Raw genomic sequence first — 27,004 nt, 5'->3', positions numbered from 1 at the left:
AACGAAGAAAACAAAGACACGCATATGAGGCTCGCTTTCATCAGCATGCCGTTTCACGACTTATATAAGGTTTTGACCGAGCAAAGCCTAAAGAGGGACCTACTCACGCCTTCCTGATTCCGGCCTGAGAAGCTCGCAAGGGCGCCCGCAGAACGGAAGCGTTCACCCCGTCCAAAGCGCAAGAGCACTCGTGTCCCGGACCAGCCAGTGTTCGGCGTGCGCGTGCTTGCCAGACCAATTCACGGCAACTTCGCACTCTGCCTCTTGATCGCCAAGGCGGGCCCATGCCGTAGCACCTATTCTAGAGGAAAAGCCTTTAGCGGCGGCGGCTACTTTCATCAGTTCTCGCGATCTTAATTGGTTCGTTCTGCGCACCGCGGCCGGCTCGCCGGAGCCGAACTTTCCCGGGACACTACTGTACGCGCGAAAAAAGGAGTGTATTCGGCGCGCGCACTCCGGGCACTCCGCGCGCGGAGCCTGTGCTGTCAGCAGCGCAGGCCGCGTGAGTGTTATATGTGCCCAGAACTGGTCGTAAAACCAGGCGGCGTTCCCTCGCCGCCTGCGGAAGCCAGCCACTTCTCCGATGGAGTTAGAGCGGGGCTGCACAGAGGCTGGACCTGCGGAGAAAAACGGATAAGTCGTGATTGCGTTTTCGTTATGTTATATATAGTTCTTGAAAGCACTCTATAAGAGACCGTTCGGTTTGGGACCGTTTACGCCAAGGAAACTAGAGAGCAACCCCCCACCCCCTTTCTTACCACTAGGCGCTTGGCTAGAGATATATACAGAGGTGCGAAAGTGGACCGACTAGTCCATCGATAAGTTCGTGCTATAAAGCGTTAGCGCATTCGCCGCCTGTGCTTCATTAGGAGGTTAATTTGGCTCTGGCCTCCACTTGCCTCTGTTCTGTTCCCTCCGTGGACAATATTTATTGGCTTAATGTTCTTCTTTCTTATACAGTGGGCGTATAAAATAGTCTAGTCCGATTAGCTGCGCAAGCGCCAGCCAATTTTCGCGTTCCATTGAGTTGCTAGGCTCGATATCGGTCTTCATGCCGTTTAATGATGTCTATTTAACTTAACTCGACCGAAGCGAATGATGTCAGCCCGTCTGCCTTTTCGTTGATTGGAGCTCTAGTGGTCAGCGATCCAAGACTTTAGTTAATATAACCGGACCCGTTCCGTTAACGTGTCGACGACGTCGGGGAAAAATCGTTACAGTGCCACTTGCGTAAATGTAGTCGCCTTAATACCCTCGATACTTCACCACCAAAGGCGTCAAGATAATATAAATCGGCGCACTCTTTCCTCCGGCGTTCGTAGCACTCCTTTGCACAGCGGCATTCAGGCTGTCGTAAGGCGCACCGCCCCTCATCTTTTCTGGGAACGATGTATTTGCGAAGCGCGTGCCGTCGTGTTCGGCCGTCGCAGCGGAACTCGCCGCCGTGGACTCTGCAAAGCCGCGCACAGACGCCATTAATCCTCACCTTCAGTCTCAGAGTTCAAAGTACCACACAAATATATATACTGCAACTCCGCGGTCCAGTGGTAGCTCTGGGCAAGTAACAGAAACCATTCTTAAAGGTTATAGATCAGGGGTCTCAAACACACGGCCTGCAGACCTCTTGCTTGCAGCCAGTCCTGCACATGACCGTCTTCGTCTCATTTTTTTTTTAAATTCTTTATAAGTCTGTTCATGAGCTACATAAACGTGACATGTAGGCCTAAGCATTTTTTTTTTCTCGTGAGACACCGCAAGCGCTCACCATGCGTTAAAATATAACCGTGGAACAAAAACTATATTTCAGGGGCTGAATTCACAAAACGTCTCTTTTGTAAGGGCGTTTTCTCATCGGTCACCCGGCTGCGCTAATGATATGTCCCGCAGCGTGATTGGCTGGCATATTCTCTTACGAAAATTTTTAGCGTAAGAATTTGTTGTGAATACAGGCCCAGAATCGGCGTTCAGATTTCAGTCATTCTGGAGATCATTATCCTCTTTGAAATGACAACGTTAGCTGACATTTTGTTATTAACGGGTGTTATATTACGCACATTCACTCCTATACAATCAAGTGTCGCACTGAATCCAGTCTGATCGACTCTTTCCGTGTCTCTATTTCTAAACGTTGATTACTGTTTGATTAGTGCTAACACACCAATAAAGAGCACCGATAATTCCACCCCCACCCCCCATTCCATATATACGCCCACAACCTGCAACAAGTGATACGACGACCTCCAAGATCTTATATTATTATGAGCCTTCTATCTTTGCTTACGTTTGCGTTTTAGCGCGGTCAGTCGCCTCTGGTCATATCATTGCCGTCGCGTCAACACTCTTCGACATAGACTTCCGGATTCCCTAGCTGCATATTGCAGTTACCAGAAACTCGTAGATCTTGATGGATTGCACGGAATAACATCGGCTGACTGACATCTCGAGTTACGGTCAAGAAACGACCGCGTAAACAAAACAAAAAATGTAAATAAACATGCTTAAATACGGCATAACGGTATTCCGCAAGTTCATATCAACATCAACGGGTCCCTACGCAGCAGAAGCATCCCTCATGTTATGCTTACTCGCACAGAACGGCCGCTCCACCGACTGAGTCCTCACGGTCCTCACGGTGCTCCCGCTCTTCTTCCAAGAGCGGAATGCCAAATAAGGGCTAAGGTAAACATCGCTTCCCGCGCGAGATTATGAGGCCGCTGGAATCATATCGCCGCTGAGAGGACGGAAATAAACAGGAAAACAGTCCCATTTTCCTAGCGATAAATGAGCAAAACATAAATATATGTTGGTGTATAAGGAGGCCAGGCGAAGCGGGGATCTCAGTAAAACGGAATTCGAAAGAAAAATAAAATGTAATAAAAACGAGTGAAATGCCGGATTCCGGGTGCCATGCACGAGTCCGGGAAAGCAGAAGATACGAGTAGACCGTCGACGTACAGACCAAATAAAAAGGCAGAAACAAACAAACAAACGGTTGCGATGGTCGCAAACGCGTTGTCGACAAACGGAACCTCATAAAAATCTCAAGAGCAGTCCACGTCGTCGCTTCACTGTGTATGCACAAGATCAGAGACGCTGGCGCAGGCCTGAGGGGAGGACGTCTGCAGGGGCTGAACCATTTGTGTGTGTGTGTGTGCGGGGGGGGGGGGGGGTGGATTTACAGCCGTCAGCAAGGAGGCGCTTATCTCGATGTTACGTGAGTGACATCTCAAAGTGGAAGAGTGCTCCCGCCGAAAGTTTCTCTCGAGAGACGAGCGGCCATCTTAAAAAAACGCGCTCGGGGTTCGTCCCCCCGAAGCCTGCGTGCGAAGCGGTGAAGCCTAACTGACGAAAGCGCCTCCGTGCAGCGCCCGATGGCGTGTTGATCTTATCGCCGCTGTTATCCTAGCGCTCGCTCTTCTTTCTATCTACCTCCTTTCTTGGATTTTCGCTGCGTTGGGTGCGGCGCGTTTACTTAAGACGGGGCGTGGGTGCGCGGGAACTTACAAAACAGGCAAGTACTACGGCGGAGTACGCATTTCAACCGTGCGACGTGCACGGCAAGCCCCGCATGCGAGAGACGGCGTCTTCGGCAAAGTTGAAGCATTCGAGTAGCGCGCGCACCCACCCACGCGCGCGCTTCGAGACGTGATTCGAGATGTTTTACGAAGGGGGGTCGTTATCGAGAGTGCTTCAATCTTGGGTAGAAGTTATTTCGCGCGAGCTTTTTCCTCGTTAAGATAGCTGGCGGAGTGTGTGGGTAACTTCGAGATATACAAGTGCTCGCAGAGGAGGCGCCCGAAGGTATTCGTCGATTTGATTAGAGATAATCCCACATGCGGGATCCCACTATTGCCAATCGCGACCACTGGCAGGCAGTTCGAATGAGGGATTTAGTATACATGTCGAGGCATACATCTCTCGCAAAAGCATAATGGCAGAGGCATATCCCTACTGAAACGTTCCTTATGACATTCCAATAATTCCCTATACTTTCGTATTGAATCCATATAGAATCAAGAAATTTTCCATATATTTGCCACATGTTTACATAAGAACCTTACGGAAACGCATAGGATTATTGGATTGACATAGGGAGAGAGAGAGAGAAATAGATGAAAAGGAAACGCAGGGAGGTTAACCTGGCGCGAGTGACCGGTTTGCTACCCTGCACAGGGGAGGGGATAATAGGGGTAGGAAAGAGGACAGAGAGATAGAGATAAAATGAAAACGGGAAATAGGGACATAGGGAACATTTCAGTAGGGATATGGACAAAGCGTGATATTGGTTGCAAGCTAGCCGAAAAAATAAAATGCTAGGAGGATCCAAAAAGAAAAACACATGTTTATGCAAGGGGTTGAAAAATCACAGTGCGTTTGCTGGTGCCTCCACGCAGGGTATTGTTTCGTCGTTGCTTGCCTCAAGCCTGGTAATGAGGCTGTTAAGTACGCCGCGGAAATTTCGTCAGGCGCGACGTATCAATAGCGCGTTCACTGCAGTGACTAAAGTATTTTCAAACGGAAAAAGCGACGTTGACCAAATAAAAAGCAAAGGGAGATGTGTCGGCTCACCATGCAGAGTGAGTGAGTGAGTGAGTGAGTGAGTGAGTGAGTGAGTGAGTGAGTGAGTGAGTGAGTGAGTGAGTGAGTGAGTGAGTGAGTGAGTGAGTGAGTGAGTGAGTGAGTGAGTGAGTGAGTGAGTGAGTGAGTGAGTGAGTGAGTGAGTGAGTGAAACAACTTTATCATCCATGCAGAGAAACCATGTTTTCAAACATTTTCTATTGTGAACATGGGTGTCCTGTAGAGAAAAACAATATGACTACGCGCTTTATTCGTGGTATATGTTCACGTTGTGGTGCTGAAGACGAGGGTTGCGGGCGCGATTCCCACCACATATAAATGGAAGCGTAGTGCAAAAAATTTACCGCGATGGTTGAACAGTGGGACAAGACTCATCGACCATCTATCTCATCGTGGCTTTTTGTTGCGGTCTTTCAGCTTGAACGTAATAATTTTTGCAAGTGAAGTTGAAAGCATCAGAGAGAGAGAGAATCATTAATGGAAAGGCGGAGATTTTAGCCGGCGTATAGAAGCAACTGAAATGGTACTCTGCGTCGGGAAGAGAAGTGGGGAGAGATGGAGAGTGGCGCGAAAAAAATTTTAAATGTTAAAAGAGGAAACAAAGAAACGAGACAAGAGAAACTCTTAGAAGCTAATGGAGGAGCGACCAGAGCATGAAAGTTTCGCAAGGTTTAGCGTGCTTGCTTCGCCTTGGACGCTGACCTCCGCCAGCCGTCCCACACGGGTACAGGCTTATTCATCACTGGATGGCGTTTTAATTGCGGCGTGTTTCTTCACAACGCTCTCTGATATGCAGGCTACGCAGTCTGCCTGACGTGACCCGTACCCACGTTAGTTGCGTCACTAAAGCTACGCGTTAATCACAATAAATATGCGTACAAAACCTAAAGCACTCATTAGAACCGGAAGAGCGGCTCAGTGTGTCGACCGGCGGTAACATCTACATGCTCCCATTTTCTTTTGTCTTCTTTTTAAGGGAGAACGCGTTCCCAGCAACTGCAGGATGCATCCGTTATGCGTGCACCTAGGGTGCAACAAGACTTGGGAAAAAATGAGAGCGGCAGTGTATAATTACGCACTTTCGTGAAGCCGGGAGATTCTTCTCGGCGCTCAAAAGGATAAGAACGACGCCGATACCGCGCGATGAAGGCGTGCACGCAACGCAGCATCGCGCCAGCGAGCGATTTTTTTTTTCTCATACCAAATTGCCGTAATAGCAGCAGCGGGCTCGTTTGAGTGCCGTGGCTTACATGGCTCTGGGCGCCGCGTTTTCGTAACACCGTCCAAAGAAGAGGAAGAAGACTCCGCGCATGCGCTTGTGTGGTAAAGGCGCGGAGGACGTCGACGTCTTCATTCAGGAGCCATAGCGTAATCTGTTTTGAGAGACCCTGTATATATAGCAAGCATCGCGATTATAAAACGGAAAGGCCAGAGATAAAGAAAAGCAAATGAGATAGAAGAACGCCGAAGGCCTAGTTGAAGGTCGAAACAACGAAGGCTCATTTGCATCTCGTCTCATGCCAGCGACGAGCTAGGATGCAACGCACGCGCGCGTTTTATATATAACTTTCGGTTCGTACGAACCCATTAGAGAGGGACGAGCTTTACCGGGCGATGAAGCTGGCGAGCATATATGAAGCCGTCATGGGCGGGCAGCACTAAATTACCGAACGCCAAAAAGCCACGCGAAAAGAGTTATGGGATCGGGGTGTGTGTATATAAGGGGGTCTGGCGATAGCGAGGAGGAAGAAGATGTGCGTATAGGCTCGTAGGGGTATTATTCTGCTATAGCGACATCTCTTGATATATCATGTTTGTTCTTTCTCAGCTCCTCCGGTGTGTGTTGAAAAATTAAAGTAACCGGAAACACGGCAAGGTTCGACCGGCCTGTAAGTCTGGTGTGGCCGCAGTCATTTGTAACCCGCGCTTGACCCTCTATGTAGTCGCGATAAGGGTGCTTCGCAGAGGCGACATTAAAAACGAAACAACAAAAAACCGCGCCTCTTTCTCGGAGCATGTGTAACGTTGAAAGTGGTTGGTGAAAAGGGGCCATGCATGTAATATACATATACACGCATACTGGCTGCATATATCAACACCGCGCTCGAGTTTCCGTACACTCTGGCCTGAGCGAAATTTCTGGGCTACGCAGCTTCCTCGACAAGCAAACGGTGCACACCTATGGGGACGCGTGGGCTGCATGCAGCGTCTCTGTGGCTGGCGCCGCCTGACATTTACCGTTAGCTCCGCCTTTAAATGTGTACCTTCCATTGAATTCTTTCACCCGCTTTCGCGTATAAATCACGGAAGGTGCTGGGCGAGCGTCACGAAATATAAAGGCATAATAAAAGGAGGAACCGAGAAGATGAGGGCTTTAGTGGGCGATCGCTGTTATTAGTGTGGCGACAGCGCCGAATTTACATTTCTAAGCGTCCAGCCAAGGGTGCAGCGTGCTCTCAAAGTAAGCAATTGAAGGCTGGCTTGCTGGAGCAGTGGTGGAATACAGAACACCCTTTATACAAAAAAGATGCGGATGATTGGGTAGTATATACATATAGGGCGATTATGAGTCCCTGGTCAACTTGTAGCGTATGGGTATGGACGGGTGCCTGTATAAAAAGATCAGTCTAAAGCGGGCGAATAAAATTGAGACGAATATTGAGGCATCAAGAACCGGGCTCCAAATGTGGCGCTCTCTATTATTATGTTTTTTTGTTAGGGCTCGCCTCGCGTTCGCGACGTTGTACGAATAAGTTGTAAGTAGCACGCGATTTTCACTTGCTTCCGGGTGTTCGACGTTTCCATCACTCTTAAGCTATAGTCTGCAGCTAGGCGTGGCCACCAAAGAAAAGAAAGAAAAAAGAAATGGAAGTGATATTGCGTGCGATTATGGTGAGCTCGAGCTGGTTTTTTCATTCTTGGGGGTTGGTGCGTACGTGGATGCTGTTAGGTGCGTTTGAATAGCAGGTTTCAGTATGTACATTAGATATTTGAGCCAGTTAGCCAGTTAACATAGCGTAACGGAGATTTTGGAACACTAGCGTTTAAAATAAGCACGGTTAACTAAAACAGATTCCCAGGCATCTTGCTGGGTGTGTCTCCTGTTTCGTCCCCCCCCCCCCCCCCCCGGAACAAATTTCTGCCTACGCCACTGCCACAGTTCACGTAAAGGGGCCCGATGGTGCAAATAAGTTCCATCCTGACTGCTTTGGACAGACTATACAATCGCCCCTTGTTGGAGAACGGAAGCACGGGGCTCTGGTTCAGGCCGTTATCATCGCATATTTCTGGTACTCGCATCTGGTAAAGCTCCCTGTCTTTAACCCTCCCTATCAATACTAACATTCAGTGGCTGCGCCGTTGATAGTTTTTAAGTATAAAAGCTACTACAACCAATGATAATGCCGCTCACGATGACACGATGTTAGGAAGTTTATGACTGAGTTCACCATACTACAGCTACATAGAAGGGGGCGGTTGATGGCAAGAATGGAGTAAAAGGCACAAACAAAATCTCTTCAGTTAAAATCACCGTATCGAAATCGCTGCAAAAAGAAGTAACCGCAACTGTACATCAAGGCACGCTGTGATAATCATTCAATGCTGAAAGAAAGAAAGAAAGAAAGAAAGAAAGAAGCAGCGAAAGGAACAACATTCAGCGACGGTTCAGCCAACGTCGTATTATACCGAGTCTGGCATTGCGACGCGTCCGCTGTTTACCGACGTCGCGCTGTCGCCCGATCGCGCGCGGCTGCTGCCGCCGCCTTGGGATATTGGTCTCGCGTTTTTCCTATAGGAGCCCGGGGCTATGCAGGAGCCACCCCAGACTCAATTTAGCCGGCCGAGACGCCCGCGGCAGCAGAGTCTGATTTAGCCCGCTTCGCAGTGAGGGCAGAGACGGAAAGAGCGCTCCGCTGACGTTCTTGACGTTGATCTCGGCTGACAGGTTCGTCGCTGCCGTATCGTGCGATGACGCGGGGTTGTGCTTGCATGCCAGGCGATGCCCGGAAGCGGTTTTCTCTTCCGGAAGCAAGAGGAAGGCGAAAGGGTTGTGCCCTCTCATTGGACCGCGAGTCCAATTCGATCAGACCCGTCGAGCTGCGTGTGCGTCTGCTGGCAGCGATGTTGTCCGCGGGAGACAACCGCGGAAAGGGTGCATGGTCGCCGTTGTCGACGACTGAGAGTTTGTTGTTGGGGAATTTTCAGCGTGCCGTAGCAGTCAACATAAGAATATATTTTACAGACGCGCTTAAGTGTCATCTTCATAGGCTGTTAACGCTGCCGTTTTCTATCTGAACAACTAAATGAAGGACGGTCACTGCAGTCGGCTTGTACACGCACGGAAACGGATGTGTGTATCTGTAATGGGGTAGGGGGGGGGGGGTTGGACTGGATTATTTTTTTGGGGGCCTACAGATCCTCCTAAGAGGGTGGTAGGGAATGACGGGATGGTGATAGCTTGACGTTGGGGCAAGGGGCAGGGCGTAGGTATATGAATCTCTGACCTGTGATCATGTTAATGAGCCTTTTTGAGGGACAGATTGTTGCGTTAATGTGTGCGTTGTTATACGTTTCGCATCCGAATATAATTTCCGTGTGACGTCATACGGAAGTATACTGTAATACGGAAATATACTGTAATGTATCATGTGACGTCACATGGTATATACAGTGCAGTGCGTCGAAACGCCCCTCCATGAGTGCGGCCGCTGATGGAAACGTACATTTACATCCAGCGACCATGGTATGAGTAAATGCAGGTGCATCGTTCCGTGAAAGCTACAGTGGCCTTGCCATCATATAGACATATAAAATACGGAAACGGTGACCGATGGCACTGAACTCGTACTAAACTCCACGCTGAGGGTCAGCGCAAGACCACCGCAGTGAAAGACGTCGGGAAGGAGAGAGAAAGAGCAAACGGGCACTCGAGGACGGAAAAGCCGGACGCTCAAAAAAATATTACCGCCCTGCCATATTGCGGAAAAGGCTACCAAGCAGGCAAGACCCGAAGTACGGCGCAAGCAGGAAGGGATCGCGCGAAACAAAGGGTAGTCTGCGATGCCTCACCGTTCCGACGTGGGACGAGAGAGAGGAGGTGGAGCAAGAAGAAGAAGAGGTCCGAGACAAATGAACGATGCTTATCGTCGTCGAGGTGCGGCCGCACCAGTTGAGAGGATGAAGAGGCTGATGTGGCCGTGCCGCATGGAAATGGTGCGGCGCGCGCGCGCGAACCGTCGGGACGGGTTCGCCGTGGAAGCGGGCGATAAATCAAGTGAGCCGTTTTTCTTTACTCTCTCTTCTCGCTTTCTCCCTCAACGTGGTCGTAGAAGCGAATCTAACGGCTAACGCAAGCCAGCTCTCTCACCCACCCCCTTTTCCTCCTCTCCTCCATCTACATCTTTCTTTCCTTTGCCCCCGCAGCGATGCGAAATGAGGCGAGCGAAACAAGCGTCCCGTGCCGGGCAGGTATCATTTAATAACACCTCCTCGCCCCTCCTCCCTTCTTTCACTTGACTTCATTCCTTCGATTGGCCCCGAGGAGTCCTATCTTTTCTTGGCGTCCTTCTCCCCTGCTATTCGCTGTAGCTGAGAAAATTTACAGATCTTAAGTCAAGGGTTGCGTGTCGTGGCACGTAGAAATCTCAAGCCTTTTATTTTTTCTAAAATGAAATAAGAAGTGGGAGAGGGCATTGAACGAAATGAGACGTAACGCCGCTCGCAATTAGAATCAATACCGGTGGACGTGCTACTGCCAGTAAGACGTGGATTCGATAGAGTACTATACGGAAGTTGCCAAGCATGAAGGAGGAATGTTCAAGAAAGGAAATGTAGGATTCACGCCATCAACCACACTGCAGCAGGATTGATCATACAGTACCTAACCTCTGTGTTCCAAAAAAGAAAGGGAATACTTAAAATTAGGAACAATGGCAGTTCAAGGAAGAAAAAACAATGTTTAAGTAAAATTTCTGGGATTTCAAAGCCGTGGCTTTGCGGTAAACCGTGACTTTCCGGAATTCTAAAACCACCCCCTTCCCTCGAATGGAATGTTCCTTCAGTTTTTCTTTTCTTGTGGTTCAGTTTGAGTTTACTGTTCCTTACATACAGCCATAATGTCTAAATATAGTATACAGATGATGATCTCATAGTCCGATCAGTGATAATGCTTGATAATGCTCGATTAATGATAGTGCTTGAGGAGAATTCCAAAGCCCGCTACACTACTATGCAAGTACGCAGTATGGTGGTAAAGCCAAACATTTTATGCCAGCTCTTCCTTGCTTATGTAAGTTGCTTGACGACAAAAGTGAAAAAGGCTGTGCGAGCAAGCTGGTGTAAAATGGCTCGCTTGTTGAGACATACCGATTGAGTACGAGTACACGTATAACATGCCAGTGAACCCGCACATTCTCTAGTTATTGAGCTGTTAACCGCACGACCCAGACTGGTGAAACTTGGCAAACGTATAATGCCGCATGTGCGTTGGTTTACCTGCGCAGGCCACAAAAGCAGTATAGGGAGCCCGTACTGCGACAGGAAACACTGCGCGATAACTGCAGTACTCAATAATGATTGTTGGGCGTTTTACGTCACAAAACCACGATATGATTATGACGTGTGGTGTTCCTTAACGCACACAAATCTAAGTACACGGGCCTCTACCATCTCGCCTCGAAATGCGGCCGTCGTGGCTGGGATTCGATCCCGCGACTTTCGGGTCGGCAGTCGAGCATCGTAATCACTAGACCACCGTGGCGGGTAAAGCTGCCGTACTCTTCGTGGGTCATGTCGACTTGTGAGCCGACGAGAACGAATGGTCATGGAACAGCGCCCTTTCTGTATAAATATCGTAAGCCTAACGGTGCATCTTACGTGAAGACGAAGGAAAAAAAGATAGAGAACAGTAGAGCTTGCGTGAAAAATGATCTGCACACGGAGTCACTTCTGCTGCCTTCTTATTGATTATCCTTTAATTCAAGACCATGAGCCTGTGATATTCATGCGCTTGTTCTGGCTGTTTGTTCAGCCACGCATATTTATGCTTTTTTTTTCTCGTGTATTTTCTGCGGTGGCATGGCTGTACCGGCATCTTCCCAGCATGCCAATAGCGGAAGAGCCTCCGCATGTCTGCTAGTCGTGAAGAATGGATCGAGCCTGACGGCGTGATTTACGACGATAAGCGGCGGATTAATCGCTTCCTAATCACCTGTGAGATTGCGGTACGCTACTTAGGTCCTTTTTCTTTGGGTACTTCTTATCTTCCTTGCATGAAAAAATGTCTGTTCGTGGTCTGTAGTCATTAAATAATAAATAAAAACCACGTTGAGGCTTCAACGCCATAGTGCGGGTTAAAAGATAAAGGTTAGCAACATAGGTATGCCAAAAGTCATCGCCGAGACCATCACCGCATTTAGACGGAGAAGCGTGCAATCACTTTTGTCGAAGTTAATCTCAGACAACGCCGCATTTAACACGAACAAGCGTAAAATATTGTAATTCGCTGAAGTTTAACACTTGTAAACCTAGTTATCGCGAGCGAGATGTACGTTTGGCTTGGTTTTGCGCACAGTGTTTCATCAAACCTTTGATGACCACGAGGTACTGTAGCGACCACGAGGTACTGTAGCGCTGAGGCTCCGAGCGAACGGAGCTGCGACGACTCTTTGCAGCGGATCACGGGGCGTAACGTCGACGCCTGCCTTGTGCACTTGCGCTCCGGCGGCTCGCGCTCCAGCTGCTCAAGGTCATTGCGACGCGATGGATGATCTTGGGAGATAGCGTAACAGCGCTTTCGCTCTAAAATAGAGAACATTTGATGTCATGTGTTCATAGGGCGCATGTCCTGTGCATGTGTTGGCAGTGACACATGCGGTGGTTCGCATCTATGTTCGCAGCACATGAGAACGCACGAACGCAAGAATGTCATGTGTTCTTTCACTCATCCCTGTTTAAGTACGACTCTGTTGAACTAGAACAACTACCGGGTTGCCCAATTCACTCATTACAAGAACAGGATTTACCCGTTATGAGGCGCTGAATTCAATTCAATTTTATTGTTTCTTTGCCTACAACGTAACAGCGTTAGTAATATGTATTACATTCGGAGGTCCCATAGATACGAGAACTGACAGGGAAACCTTTTAATACATAAACACATACATAATGCATAAACACAGTGCATTATGAGAAAAAGAATGCACTTATAAAAAATTTTATAGAAAAGCTAGGGAGAACGCAATATTGACAAATGAAAGAAAAAAAAAATGGCATGGTATATAAATGTACAATTATACAACTGTTAGTAAAAGCTGATTAAAAGAATGCTAATGAAAATCTTCATGATGCAGGCATCATGAATTCATCGAAACAAAGTGAATACAGTAAAATCAAATACAAAAGTAATATACAAAACAACGAATACAAAACGATATACAAATTGCCGCTACGAAAGAAAAGCAAGGTGAGTACATGTAGAAACAACAAGAACAAGTATGCAGAGGTAATGATAGCGAATAAAGTATTCACAATAATAAAAAAAGACCGAGCAAATCATGTTTAAAAAAAGAATGGCAGATTAGTGAGTTAGCGTATTTCCTCACATAATTAATCGAGAAAGTATTTCTTGTGAAGGTTTTGAAATATATGTACCGATGACGATGATTTAATTTCGTATGGCAATGAATTGCAGAATGATATGCCTGAAAAGAGGGCAGTTAGTTTTCCGTAATTTGTCCGAACGCGGAGAAGAAGTAGATTATCGTTTGCAGAGAACCTGGTAATGTTAGTATTTATGAGCAGTTCATTTGAGTAAGCTGGGATGGACGTGCCACATTGCTTAAGCTTAAAGATAAGTTGATATAGTTTTTGTTTAAGTAGTTCTGTTAGTGGCAGAATATTTAGAATTTGTTACAGTGGTTTAGAGGGCATAAAACATTATTGAAGGTCATTAATCGTAGAGCTTGGTTTTTAAGGCGTTGAAGGGAATTCGGATGACAGTAATAAGTGTTAGCCCAAGATGATACGCAGTAAGACAGATGACTATAAATGTAGGAGTGATCTAGAGAACGAATAATGTGTCTCCGGAAATAATTACGCGATTTAATGACTACATATATGCCAAAAGAAACTTTCTGCATTAGTGAATGAGCGTGAAGATTATATTTTAGATGCTTATGTAATGTCACACCCAGAAACCCAGTGAAGAGGCCTATAAACAAAGTTCACGCAAGTTACAGTGCACGATGTAGCGGGTTCGATTCTCACCCACGGCGGCTGCATTCCGATAGAGGCGAGATGCCTAAAACGATGCAAAAACGGCAGTGTCTGTATAAATTGATGTTTCTTCTTTTTCCATAATGGCACGTTATCTCGTTCCGTGAAATATGTCAGCTTGTTTTTGCCCAAGCACGGGGGCAACGTCCTTTAGGAGTGAACTCGCATACTCTTCGCGTAAGCGTCCATGAAGAAAAAAGAAAGACAGAGCGCTCGAATGTTTGCCTTGAAAGCCGTGCATAACTTTTGTATACGTTCGGGGAAAGTGCACAAAGCTGAGCTCTGTGTGTGTGCTGTTACGCAGAGGGCCACGGCGCCACTCGCATATCGTGTAGCAAGCGCAGCCCGCCGCCTCTCAGGCAGATATAACTACGCATTAGAGGAAATCGTCCTGACCCACGCTGCTTGTCGCGGGCGGTCGCTGATATACCGACGCATTACAGCAAGTACAACACCGGTCGTTCGTTTTGCTTTGCTGTTATTTCGCGTAGGAAAGCGCGAAAGGTGGTGGAGATCTTCATATGATTGCGTGCACTACGGTCGAAAGCGAGGCGATCAGAATCGCGCCGAATGATTTGTCATCTGAAAACAAAGCGTGGCACGTTTTATGCGTGGCTTTAATAATAGGTGTGTTATTATGAACCTGTTGCTGCGACTTTCCTGACATGGTGAAGCAGCAAATCCAAATTATTTACGCCACTTCACGGTGAATCTATGAGTTCTCGTTAGGAGAAGGCCTATACAATGTGACGCACACATTTGCTGTTGCCTTGCTTCTTTCTCTTTCGCCATCCGCTTCATTGGTACAGTGGTGCACGGCTACTGACCCCGAAGGTCGCGGGTTCGATCCCGGCGGCGGCGGTCGCGTTTCGATGGGGGCGAAATGGAAATTCTAGGAGCCCTCCGCTACGGTGTCCCTCATAATCATATCGTGGTTTTGGCACGTAAAACCCCAGATATTATTTGGTCACTCTCTCCTTAGCCTCATGCTAAGAATGCGACACCGCGTCAGCGTATCAAGTAAGACTGACTGACATCTCAAACAACGTACGTTTCATTTAGTTTTTTATTTTTTTACATTCGGTATCTTCTAAACAGCACCGGAATGGACTGAAGAAAGTCTACCGACTAACGTTACTACACATATAAACACTTATGCTTGTGTGCTAAACCATCCAGCAGGAGGGGTTTTCGGCACGTTCACCGCGCTTCAACATATCGCCGACCCACGCGAAGAGAATACTGAGCGCACTTATAAATCGCTACTGTGTCTCGGCTTGGCAAGTTGCCTTGGTGTTTACCTTTGTGAAGTCTGCCTCAGCCACGCGGAAGCCAGCAATCTCTGAATCAACCAAAACTCGCGCTTGTATAGGTTGATTCATTTTCCCAACGCCTTCGTTTTTTTTTTTCTCACCCCGAACGAATAGTAAACAGAATAAACAGCACTCCAGGTATGTGAGCAGCACTACTTACGGTGAAGCACTGGGCAACATCGAGAAGAGTATAGCAACTATGCGCAGGCGCAGTTTGTTGAGTCATGCGATTAAATTGAAAGCAGCGGAACTGCGGACTATAGAGACGCTGTTGACGAGAGAAAAACGCAGGACGCAGGAAACGCGTGTGCGTGAAACTTGCACAAATGTCCTTTCGTGTTTTGCCCAGTGTCATGCGTGTTTCCCATGTAGCTTCTATAAATTGGCAGAACATCTTGCTCATTAGCATTCACATCGCTCTAGCTCTCACCCTTTTGATCGCGTCTTGATCGATAGAGAGACAGAAGAAGCAAGAAAGGACAGGATAGTTAACAAGACGCTCGTCCTGTGTCCTGTCTTGCGCTTGAGGGAACGGGTAAAAGCTGAAGAGCGAGATGGGATGGATGAGAGACAGAACAGCTGCTCACGCGCACACCTTTGAGGAGCACATCAATCCAACTGTGTTTGGTCACTGTGCGTGTTACCGCGAACGATCGTGAACGCATATGGGTACAAAGAAAATACGTGCAAGCCGGGAAAGCACCGACCACTTTATCGTCGAAAAGGCTCATTGGCAAAGAATAATATTAGAAAAAAGCTAATACCTGAAAACAACTTTTTATTCGATGAACACTCCCCAACTAGATAAACTTGCTGTCGTTTTAGGACCCTTTTATCTTTATATGCGAGTCTAAATTGTGGCTTTTACACCTGCAAAAGTATATAGCCTAATTTCAGACAATTCGGTGTCCTGCTGTATTCACAAAAACGTCTTACGCTAAAAATTTTTGTGAGAGTATATCAGCCAATCAAGATACGGTACATATAATTAGCGAAGCCGGCTGACCAATGGGACAACACGCTTATGAGAAAGAAGCTTTGCGAATTCGGCCCCTGTTTTGTGAGGAAATGGCAGCGCTTCATAGGCTGCATGGTGCACGGTACTACGCGAGCCGAGGCACAGGTGACGGCCGGCCGTATCGGCGAGCCCGAAAAAGGAGACGGGCCGCGCGTCCCGCTGTCGCCATGCCATATGGCACCGCGGCTACACGGTGTAAGCGACGCGCGACACAGGAAAAGTCGAGCGGTCGGGCACGGAAAGACGGGGCACTGGAAAGATTGGGCGCCGCACCACTCGCAAGGGCGGACGTGCCGAAGCAGCCGCTGAGATAGCGGGATGCAGCACGCGACCTTGGTGGACCACCAACGAATCGTCTCGTCTCGACCCTGAACGCGTCGAGCTGTCGTTCTTCGTGGAAACGGACGTGGTACATACGGCAGGGCTGATTCTAGGCCTGTGCTTATTTTCGGTATTGGTGTATATATACCATTCGAACAGACAAGTATTCAGGCATGGCTCGTGTTGCTTTCTGGGCGGATACTTCTGCTGCTGATGATTTGATGCTGGGACTTAAGCGCCTGACTGTCACTGCGCGCACTATGCTTGGGAATCATCTTGATCCGTGCCTTCCTACTCTCTTCCATCCTCCTCCCCACTCTCCCCACTCGTAGGTTAGCAAACTGCACGAACTATAGCTAACCTTCCTGTATTCCCCTAACGCTCCCCCCCCCCCCCCCCCCCCCGGCACCCCTCTACCAGAATGTCGCGGGTTCGGTCCCGGCCAAGGTGGTCCCATTTCGAGAGAGGTGAAATGCTTGAGGCCCGTGGGCTGTGCGATGTCAGTGCGCGTTAAGGAACAACAGATGGTGGAAATTTCCGGAGCACTCCACTACGGCGTGCCTCATAATCATATCGGGGTTTTGGCATGTAAGACCACACAAGCTAATATTCATCCCACCCTCTCCCTTTGTCTCTCTCTCTCTCTCACCCTTTCGTGTCAGCAAGCCGCAAAATGGCGAAATTGAACGTTACGAAGGTGTGATTCCGCTGCCAACCCTTCCATTAGAAACTTATCGAACAGTATATATAATGTATTGCTGCCATTGTAAACCGAGTTCAGTAATAAGCTGGCGAACAAGCCTTTTTTTTTATTTGTCGATGGCGTCTCCCAACGTCTACGACGTGTTTATGGCTCCTCCCATTCATTCCGCCACATGAAGGCAACAAATAAAAATAACTGTATACAGATGGTGCCGTCGGTGAGGCGTGAATACCTCATTAAAACTGCCGGTTATAAGAAACAGGCTAAATGGCTTCTTGGCACAGCCTGGCTTCAGAAGGATGTGAATAAACATAGCCATCAGCTTCATCATCGTAATCATCGGATTTTGACAACGCCTATTTGCCCGGTGGCCGCGGATCATGGCGGCCTCCATGCAGCAAAAATGCTTTTTGGACAGCAGCCTTCGAAGCATCACATCACGAGGAGCTTAGGCATTTGCCGTTGAAGGGATGGAACCATTACATTTTGAATGTTCTGTCAAAATCTTCTTTGTTTCTATGTTTTCTAAGAACCACTCTTATGCCGCACATTTTTCCATAAACGATTCAGCGAAACTCGAATGTCGACTCCTTGAACGGAATGCGCAACATATGACGATACATATTTGATTATTGCTCGTAATAATGATAGAGGTCTTTAGTTTGTCCGCACACTTTTCGCGGTACCATGTTACAGGAATGCCGGATGAAATCTGCGCATGCGCAAGCCTTTACGGAACGTAGACGTGCTTTCACGGAAAGTAAACTACCCGGCAAGCCCAAAATTACTACAGTAAAACGGTGCATTCTACTTCTATGCAGGTGTAAAGGCTTTGCAGCGGCATAATTCCAAATGAGTGGCCTTTTTAATCTTTTTTTTTTCCTCGAAAACACTAGGCGTAAACAAACGTGTCTACAATTGTCGTTGCAAGATGGTGTCGACAGGATGTCGACACCATCGTTCAATAATCCGGTATTCTGCATACCTCTTTGCGTATACCGGAATATCGTACACGCTGCACCTAAATCTAAGCACATGGGCCTCTAGCATTTTGCCTTATCGAAATACGCCAACCGCGACAGGGATTCGATCCCGCGACCTTCAGGTCAGCAGCCGAGCACCATTGTCATTAGAGCACTCCGGCGGGTGATTCTTGTTCGTAGTTCGAGTACCAATACACCACTATTATACTCCGGTAATCCCGCTAAAATTCTGTCAATTTTAAACTGAGCTAATATCGTTGATTGCGCAAGCCTTGTCAATTAATACGCTTCGTTACTTCTCTTGAAGACAATCAAAAGGACACGGCGGTGCAGTCTTCTAGAACCCGTTCTTTCAACTGTCTTTCTTGATGCCCTCCAAGGAGATGCTGCAAGTACGCTTTATAAACTAGGCAGGCGTCACTGATCCGATAACATTAAGAGATGCGTAAAGCTACGGTTGAGTTACGCTTCCCCCTTTCAGGAGTTAACCCACTAGCTTCAGTGTCATGCGCCTGTCGAGCATGCACTTTTTGCAAGACACGCGAGATCGGGCAGCTGGCACTAACAGGGAATACTTGCATGGCCCGTCTCCAATGATGTCCCGCTCGTTTTAGCGTGCTATTAAACAGCCTGCACAGAGCTTGGGATATTAAGTTTCTAAGCTCGCTTATAGAAGAAATCCAATTTTGTAGTTGCGATCGATAAAGCTTAGAAACGACCGACGACTGATCGCGAGCTCTCGTTCGTCTTGCCAGGTCAGTGAACGTGACATTAGTGTTTGTATAGCAGCACCATGTGTTATAGCGCTCGACGCGAATTTTTTACTGCATTTGCTTTACCACTATTATTTTAACGTTGTTTGCGACTCTGAAGGAACATCCTTGTTGAATAAGCAAGTGTTGTAATGTCGCGCAACGTATGGTCACCGTACTTTTGAAAATTCGCTCCTGTTAAAGTGCGTCAACTCATTTGGTGCTTCATGCGCGAAAGCTGCGCCACCGCATCCTTGTCCTTCTGACGTCACACTGAGCAGCAGTTTGCATATATTGAGCGGCTATCCAACACCATGCGTGCGAGCGTACACACACACACACACACACACACACACACACACACACACACACACACACACACACACACACACACACACACACACACACACACACACACACACACACACGCACACGCACACCAACACACCAGCACGTACGTGCGCCCTCTTGTTTTCCTGTACTTACCGTACCCACTGAACTTTACCACTGAATATATATATATATATATATATATATATATATATATATATATATATATATATATATATATATATATATATATATATATATATATATATATATATAATGCGCGAAGGACCATGTTTCCTTTCTCCTCTGCTCTCTCCTTCCAAGCGGACACTTTGGCCAGGCAATCTCGCCGCGTACGCCTGCGTAATTAACCTATGCAAACACTGAGCGCGGCATGTCGCACGTTCCCCCACTGTGCTCTCCCACACTTGTCTCAAGTGAGGCCCATTTTGCGGGGACTTCATATTTCTGCATAATGAGGAAGTCTCCGGATGCCTATATATGTGCAGTAACGCACGCCCTTTTCCCCGGCCAAAATGGGCAATGAAATTCAAATGTGATTGCTAGTATCTTGTTCGTACGTGAGTATATGTACGTTGAGCAAATGTGGAGGGCGTGCAGCGTCGAGGGGTGCACCGTGCTTTGTAAGTCAAGCGGGGCAAACCACTTTAATTACCTCCTCAGCCGGCAGGATCCAATTATCCGTGCAGATTGCGTCATTAGAGCGTTTAACTGCGCGTCTGTTTAGTACTTTCACCCCTAAAACCGCGGCGATGCTGCTTTTGCTTCGAACGGGAGGCAGTGGTTCCAGAAACGACCATCACACTCATTTTCCCCATGGTTGCCGCAGGGCTTTGTGCTCCGGTTGTGCTTGACTTCGTCTTCGGCTTTGTCTTCGGCTTATCGTCTTCTCTAGAGACCGGCTTGAGGATATGTGCGATTGTCACTGTGCCCTGTGCACCGTGAAGTGTCCACCACAGTGTACCTATATTTAATCCACATTCTGTGAAATTGCCTGGTTTACGTTTTAATCCTAATGCACTGGTACGTAGCATATAAAAGTCCGTTTTAAGTCCTGCTGAATTTCGAAACTTTGCTTCGTGCTTAGATCGCGTACTTTGATGTAAGCTCCGCATTACGCTGACGTGAGATTACCATGTTTGGTAGAAGCCCAGTTTTCTACATTAAAACCTGCGTCTTAGGGAGTCTTCCCGTTACAGTATCTCTTTTTATTTGGCGTCGTTATGCTGAGCGCGTGTGATGTGGCGGGTGCGACTCTAACCGCGACGAGCGCATTCCTAAAACGCAGAACGAAGGAACATGCAGATACCGTGTAGGGATTGGTTGTATACGTTAAACAACTAAGCGGAACACCTTAAAAAAAGCAATGAAATCAGTACTGCCCATGCAGTGCCGTCAAATTAGGCAATTCGCAGCTGCTTCCATTCCCTATATGTCTTGCCGAATAACGACTCGGATGTTATTCTACATGTGGCCTACCAGGCAGAGATGTAGCGAATATTGGTTAATTTCACAGCACGTAATAAAGCAATGTAATAAAATCTTACATGTGTAGACTACGCCTTCACCGCACTCCTTTAACTTTCATGTTCGAAGACTGGGCGTGCAAACACGGGCACAAGAAAGAAGTCAAGACACAACAAACGCCGTGGCGTCTTGACTTCTTTCTTGTGTCCGTGTTTGTACGCCCAGTCTTTTAGCATGATTACGTACCAACAATCTCAGCTCTCTCTTATTCTAATACGTTGACTTCTTCGCACGCTACACTTCCCCTCAGAGAAATTCGCCGCAATTATTATTCTTCGTTTCACAAATCATCGTATGCGGTAGTTACGGATGGTAATAGAACCCATGATGTCGCATTTGACTGCAGAACCCTGTTCCAGACGGAATCGAACATCAGACCTTGCATGCATTCGGCTGCAAAATTTCACCATAAGAGATACTGCGGCGAGAGAGAAGAGAGAAGAGAGATATAGACTGCTCAACAGACGCCGAAACTGGGACATCTACCCGTCAGAGGTGACCTTCCAATATACGAAACAGAGCGCTTTCCCCACGAGGACCGAGGCCGGAAAAACTCGTTGCTGCGGCGTTTTCGAATTCGCCGCATCGTCCCGAGGCGCACTCGTGGTGGAACTGTTGTTCCCTTCAACCCTTCAGCGGCTCGCAAGCGCGCTGGGTGGTGCCTGTTCTTCTTCACCCGCTGAATGCCAAATAACGGCGCGCTACCGAGCATCGCGACAGCGTCGGCACTATTCATCGCCTCTCTACTGCAGCAAGGGGGCCCCACGAGCGCGCGTTTTCGGTGTGTTTACACTGCATGAACGATAGCGGAAAGAGCGCGATACGCGCGTCTGGTGCGCGTTGCGTTTTTGTTTTCTTGTTTTACTAGTTGCGGAAGCGCGAAAAAGAGAGAAAAATGCGAATAGTGCGGCACATACACACTCATAGACATGCATGTGTGGACGCATGCACGCACACACGCGCGTGCACTCACACATGCAAGAATACACACACACGCGCAAACACACACACACACACACACACACACACACACACACACACACACACACACACACACACACACACACACACACACACACACGCACACACACACGCACACACACACACACGCACACACACACACACGCGCGCGCGCACTCAGATACGCACGCACACACTTGGGAAACGTGCGAGTGAGCTTCCCGTACATTTCGCGCGCGACCACAGCAACATGCGCGTGCGCTGGGAGAATTAGAAGGACAAAAAACAACAAATAAAGAAAGGGGGAAATGGAGAACAGCGGCGAGAAGTTGAGAAAGGACGGCATTTCCGCGGTAAAGTGGTGACGGAAGCGCTAGAGCAAGCCGAATGTTGGCAGCCTGTCGATGAATAATTCATCATGAAGCGAGCGCGCGCACGGAGGGCGCACGCCTCTCCGTGGGACGCAGCGTTTTGCTGCTCCTATATACTGCGTCAGGGCACGAGGCTTCGGCGTATTTCTTGCATTTCATCGCATTTCGACGCTATATTTTTTTCTGCGTTCTTAGCGTATACCCGACACTGCGCGTGTGCACGTCTATTCCCTGTCATGGGTCCTGTCAAATATTATGCGCGTAATGCTGGCGAGCAAGGTGCATGGTATGGGTGGAGCTGCGCCATCGTCGACGGTATGGTGGCCGTGGGTGTTACTCGATCAGTCGTATTGATTCCTCGTGGACGCCGAACGATGACCTACATTTAGACAAGTGAAAGAACGTGACGTCACAGACGTGTGAAATCGTTGACCGACACAAAACACAGAACAGTCAGAAACGTTGTGGACAGGATAGGCGCTCACTTAAAACTGAAGTTCATTGAGGAAATTCCGAAGAAAGCGGAGTGGGCACGCATGCGTCGTCACAAACTAAGCTCATATAGGCAATGCACTGATTCCTGTTCTGTGTTTTGTGTCGCTCAACGATTTCACAATGATGCAGCAACTGGCCCAGCAGTCAAAGCTTCTGAATTTCACAGACGTGATGTGAGCCTGAGTATCCTTGTTTCACGACAATCTAGCCAAAAACTTCTTTGTTGACTAATGCTTCTGGTGGAGAACTTCTAGGGAAAAAATTGTAAAGCGCAACCTCCAACGGTAACTGAATCACAGGAGTGAGTGCATGAGTTAATGTAAGAAAAACGAGTACATATGTGCATAGGCATGCGCAGGGTTCTCACTTAGCAGGGGTGGGGGGAGGGGGTCATTGCAACACCCCCCCCCCTCCGCTCTTCCCGACCCCTCCCACTGAAACCCAGTGTAAATACGAGGTATTAGGGGGGGGGGGGGGTGTTTCCAAGCATTCAATAGGGGCTAAGGATTCCTTGGCACGAAACAAGCACTACGAGGTTTCTGGAATGGTATTTCAACAATCCACGTCGACGACGTGGATGCATTTAGTGTCCCTTTAACGTCAACCTAAATAAAACTGCAGTAACTTATTATTTTTTTTTTGCATTTCGTCCCCATAGAAATACGGCCGTGGTGTCCGGGAATCGAACCCGCGTCCTGCAACTCAGCAGTACAACACTGCAGCTGTGGAGCCGCGACAGCGGGTTTGCTATGCGCGGGTAATAAATACAGCGTGACCGCAGGGGATCTATCAATATTCGTTAGCGGAGCGAAGGAAAAAATTCGGAGCCCTTCCACTACTACCGCAAACATGGAAGCCAGCGGCTGAGGCTGCTCGCCTTATACGGCAGCGGCTTCACGTCGTTTTCGCGCCCATTCGTGCTTCTGTGCGTGTTGGCGCTCCTTCGATTCACGCTCTTCTTCCTCCGAGCTAACGACACGCGTCCTTCCCACAGCAAGTCCAAGGGTGATCTGCTGGTAACAGCGCTAGCGCGGTCTCTACGTCACGAGACAAAACGGCACTACGACTAGTGCGAAGTGCCGCCGCCGAGTACCGCGACACTTTGAAAAGAGGCATCGGTGGTGGCGAAGGGGGTGAGAGGCGCCGAAAATTGTTGTTCCACGCGCTGTTTTGTCCGCGGACGTGGTCCACCAGAAACTTGCCATAGACAGCTACGGTGTAATATGATTTAAAGACGAATCCTGAGAAAATATACGAAGCGCGCCACAGCAGCGGTAGGCTTTTGTAAGCGCTTCTAAGCACAGCAGTGAAGTATACTCTCGGAGATGCGGATGCGCCTCTGTTTTTCGTCAAATACGCCGTACCTCCATTTCTCGTACCGCGCAGTGTAACATAGTTTAAGCATTGCGCCGCGCCGTTCAGTATTATATACGTTGCGACCGTGCGCGAGTTCGGTGGCCCGGGACGAAAAACAGGCGCGCGTGATTTGCAAAACCTCGCAAAAGACGATACGCAGTCTCGCGGTCTTTTCAACAATTCGCCTGAAAGCACCCGTTGCTATTTCCAGGATCTGTCCATTAGTCTGAACCCCGATCGCTTCCGCGCGAGCGCACGTTCGCATTTGTATAACGCGAGATTGAAGTTATAAACATTGTGGAAATTTCGACCCGAGCGGTTTTGTTAAGAGAAAGAAACACAAATTTACGTCGCTGAACAAAAAAGGCTGACCTTAATTACCTATGAATGAAAGCAGGATGGTTGAGAAACTGCTCGTTAATGTTGTGGTTTCGGTTTATTTTTCCTGCTAAAGCGTGGCTATGGAAGCGAGTTCATTTCAGAATGGCGTTTCGGATGTTCCTTCTACCGGTAGGTTATTTGGCTCGGTAGCACCGGCAGTTCGTGAAGTGATCAATCTTTGTTATAGGAGGAGCCTAATAGCGTCGTGTTTTATGCGCTTTAGGGAGTCTTGATATGTGTGCCGCTAGGAGTGTTTCTTTGTCTAATCTTCTGTTTCTCCCCCCTTTCTTGTTTTTTTACATATTTGAATAATAATAATAATAATAATAATAATAATAATAATAATAATAATAATAATAATAATAATAATAATAATAATAATAATAATAATAATAATAATAATAATAATAATAATAAAGTGGCTTTCTGCTAATAAAACGATGGATGTGAATATACATATATACTTTACTGGTAATGCAAACAAAACAAAGAAGCAAGCAGACACGCAATGAACAAACATAACGCGTTTATTTGGTTACATAGGTGAATTAAAATGCTGAAGATCGCTAAAACGAAGCACAGCTTGCCCATACACGGAGGAGGTAGCCGCGGAAAGGTTAGGTTGAATCGAAACAAGGGTTTATTCACAGCGAGCGATGATCTACGCAGCAGCCAAAGAAAGGTGTAAATTTTGGGGTTTTACGTGCCGAAAACACAACGCGATTTTGAGATCAGCCAATTAGAGACGTTGCAGTGCGGAGCCGCGGACTAGTTCCGGCCTTGTCGAGTTTTCTAACGCGTTCCTAAACGTGCTTATACGTACCTGAGCGCCTACATTGGTATGCGGGATCCGAGAGGACGTTAAACTAAGCCAAAATCTGTAGTCTTCTGCCGGAGCACAACGCTTAGCGTCCAAACCACTGTGGTGAGTGAGCGTTTATGGCGCTGCGCCGTTGAGCACTAAGCTCGCAGGCTCGATCAACGGTCGCGGTGTGTACATTTGAACAGAACAAGTTAGTGCAACGAGGAAGCGTAGGTGTGCTTTGATTTGAATGTACGGTGACAAAAACCCCTGTGTGCTCCTCAGAATGAATCCTGTAACCACCACTCCTTAGCACACCAAGTCCTTAACTCACCAAAACCCGTGGGCTGCTTTGGCATGAAAGTGCAATCAATCAATCAATCAATCAATCAATCAATCAATCAATCAATCAATCAATCAATCAATCAATCAATCAATCAATCAATCAATCAATCAATCAATCAATCAATCAATTAATCTTTGAAGAAAGCAATGAATAAATCGGCCGCTCAACTAATGCATGCGATGATCAGTAAAAAATTGAACCACTAAGCCTGTGAAGTGCTTAATCACTGAGATCCGATCAACTGATTAGCCACAGTGATGATGTTTACTGCATTTTTTTTTTTTGCTCTAACGCTCCCACATAGCGTTCGAATATGCCGAACGAAACGTTACAATACTCAGACGAGAAAGATTTCTCCCTCGTAATATTTCTTGAATTCAGTAAACCTTTATCCAGCCATCCCTGCATCGAACTCCCACAGAAACAGCATGAGAATTATATAACATTATATAACCCTGATATTCTCGCGATTTCTCGCCAGCGCGAGTATAGATATATATGTAAGTGTATTGCTGGTCGACGGATTTCCAGTTCGACCACTATATATATATATATATATATATATATATATATATATATATATATATATATATATATATATATATATATATATTCTTCGCCGTCACAGCAGCTTCTCAGACCGCACCAATCTCGAAAACCTCATGACCGCCAACCCCGCAGGCATGCAGGCATCCTTTAAAAAACCAAGTTCTCTTCTATTTCTTTCCCTTTCCTTCATTTTTAATATTGCGTGTTTCCATGTCGAGTTCAGCTTGATTCATGAACATTTGTTTTTCCTTTTCTTATACGTTCCGACGCTTTTCTTTAAAACTTTCATATTCGTTTCCTTTTCGTTCTAAGGGTTTCTCGACCTCTCATACACCGCCGCTCTTCTACTTTCCACACACGCGAATGCTCGCCGCAAGCGTTCACGGGTTTTCTCATAAATGTCTTCAACGTTCCCTCAGCTTCCCATTCTCCCCACTTTTCCTTTCCTTCACACCGACACCACATACCTACCACGCTACATCTCGCCGTCCCTTATTTATTCGTGTCGCCCTTTCTTCTATTTGACTCGAACTGCGATATATATATATATATATATATATATATATATATATATATATATATATATATATATATATATATATATATATATATATATATAGAGAGAGAGAGAGAGAGAGAGAGAGAGAGAGAGAGAGGCAGAGAGACACGTTTCCCGCCTTCCTTTTCTGAGATCCGCACTTTATGGAAGTGCGCGCGGTTCAGATTTCCGGCGACTGTCATTTTCTTCTCCGCGGCACTGCGCGGCGATGTCGTCCACGTTTTCTGTGTTTCGTGTTTTGTTTTTCTTGCTGGAATGTTCCTTTCCACAGCGTGCGTGCGTCTTCTTCGGCTATACGTTTATACCGTAAACGCGCACGAGGAGTATCGAAAAGGCAAAAATCGGACGAAAGTTTAAAGGAAA

This window comes from Rhipicephalus sanguineus, chromosome 6, assembly GCF_013339695.2.
Source record: "Rhipicephalus sanguineus isolate Rsan-2018 chromosome 6, BIME_Rsan_1.4, whole genome shotgun sequence".
In the NCBI taxonomy this organism is placed as follows: domain Eukaryota; kingdom Metazoa; phylum Arthropoda; class Arachnida; order Ixodida; family Ixodidae; genus Rhipicephalus; species Rhipicephalus sanguineus.
Note: the sequence above shows the minus strand (reverse complement) of the source record.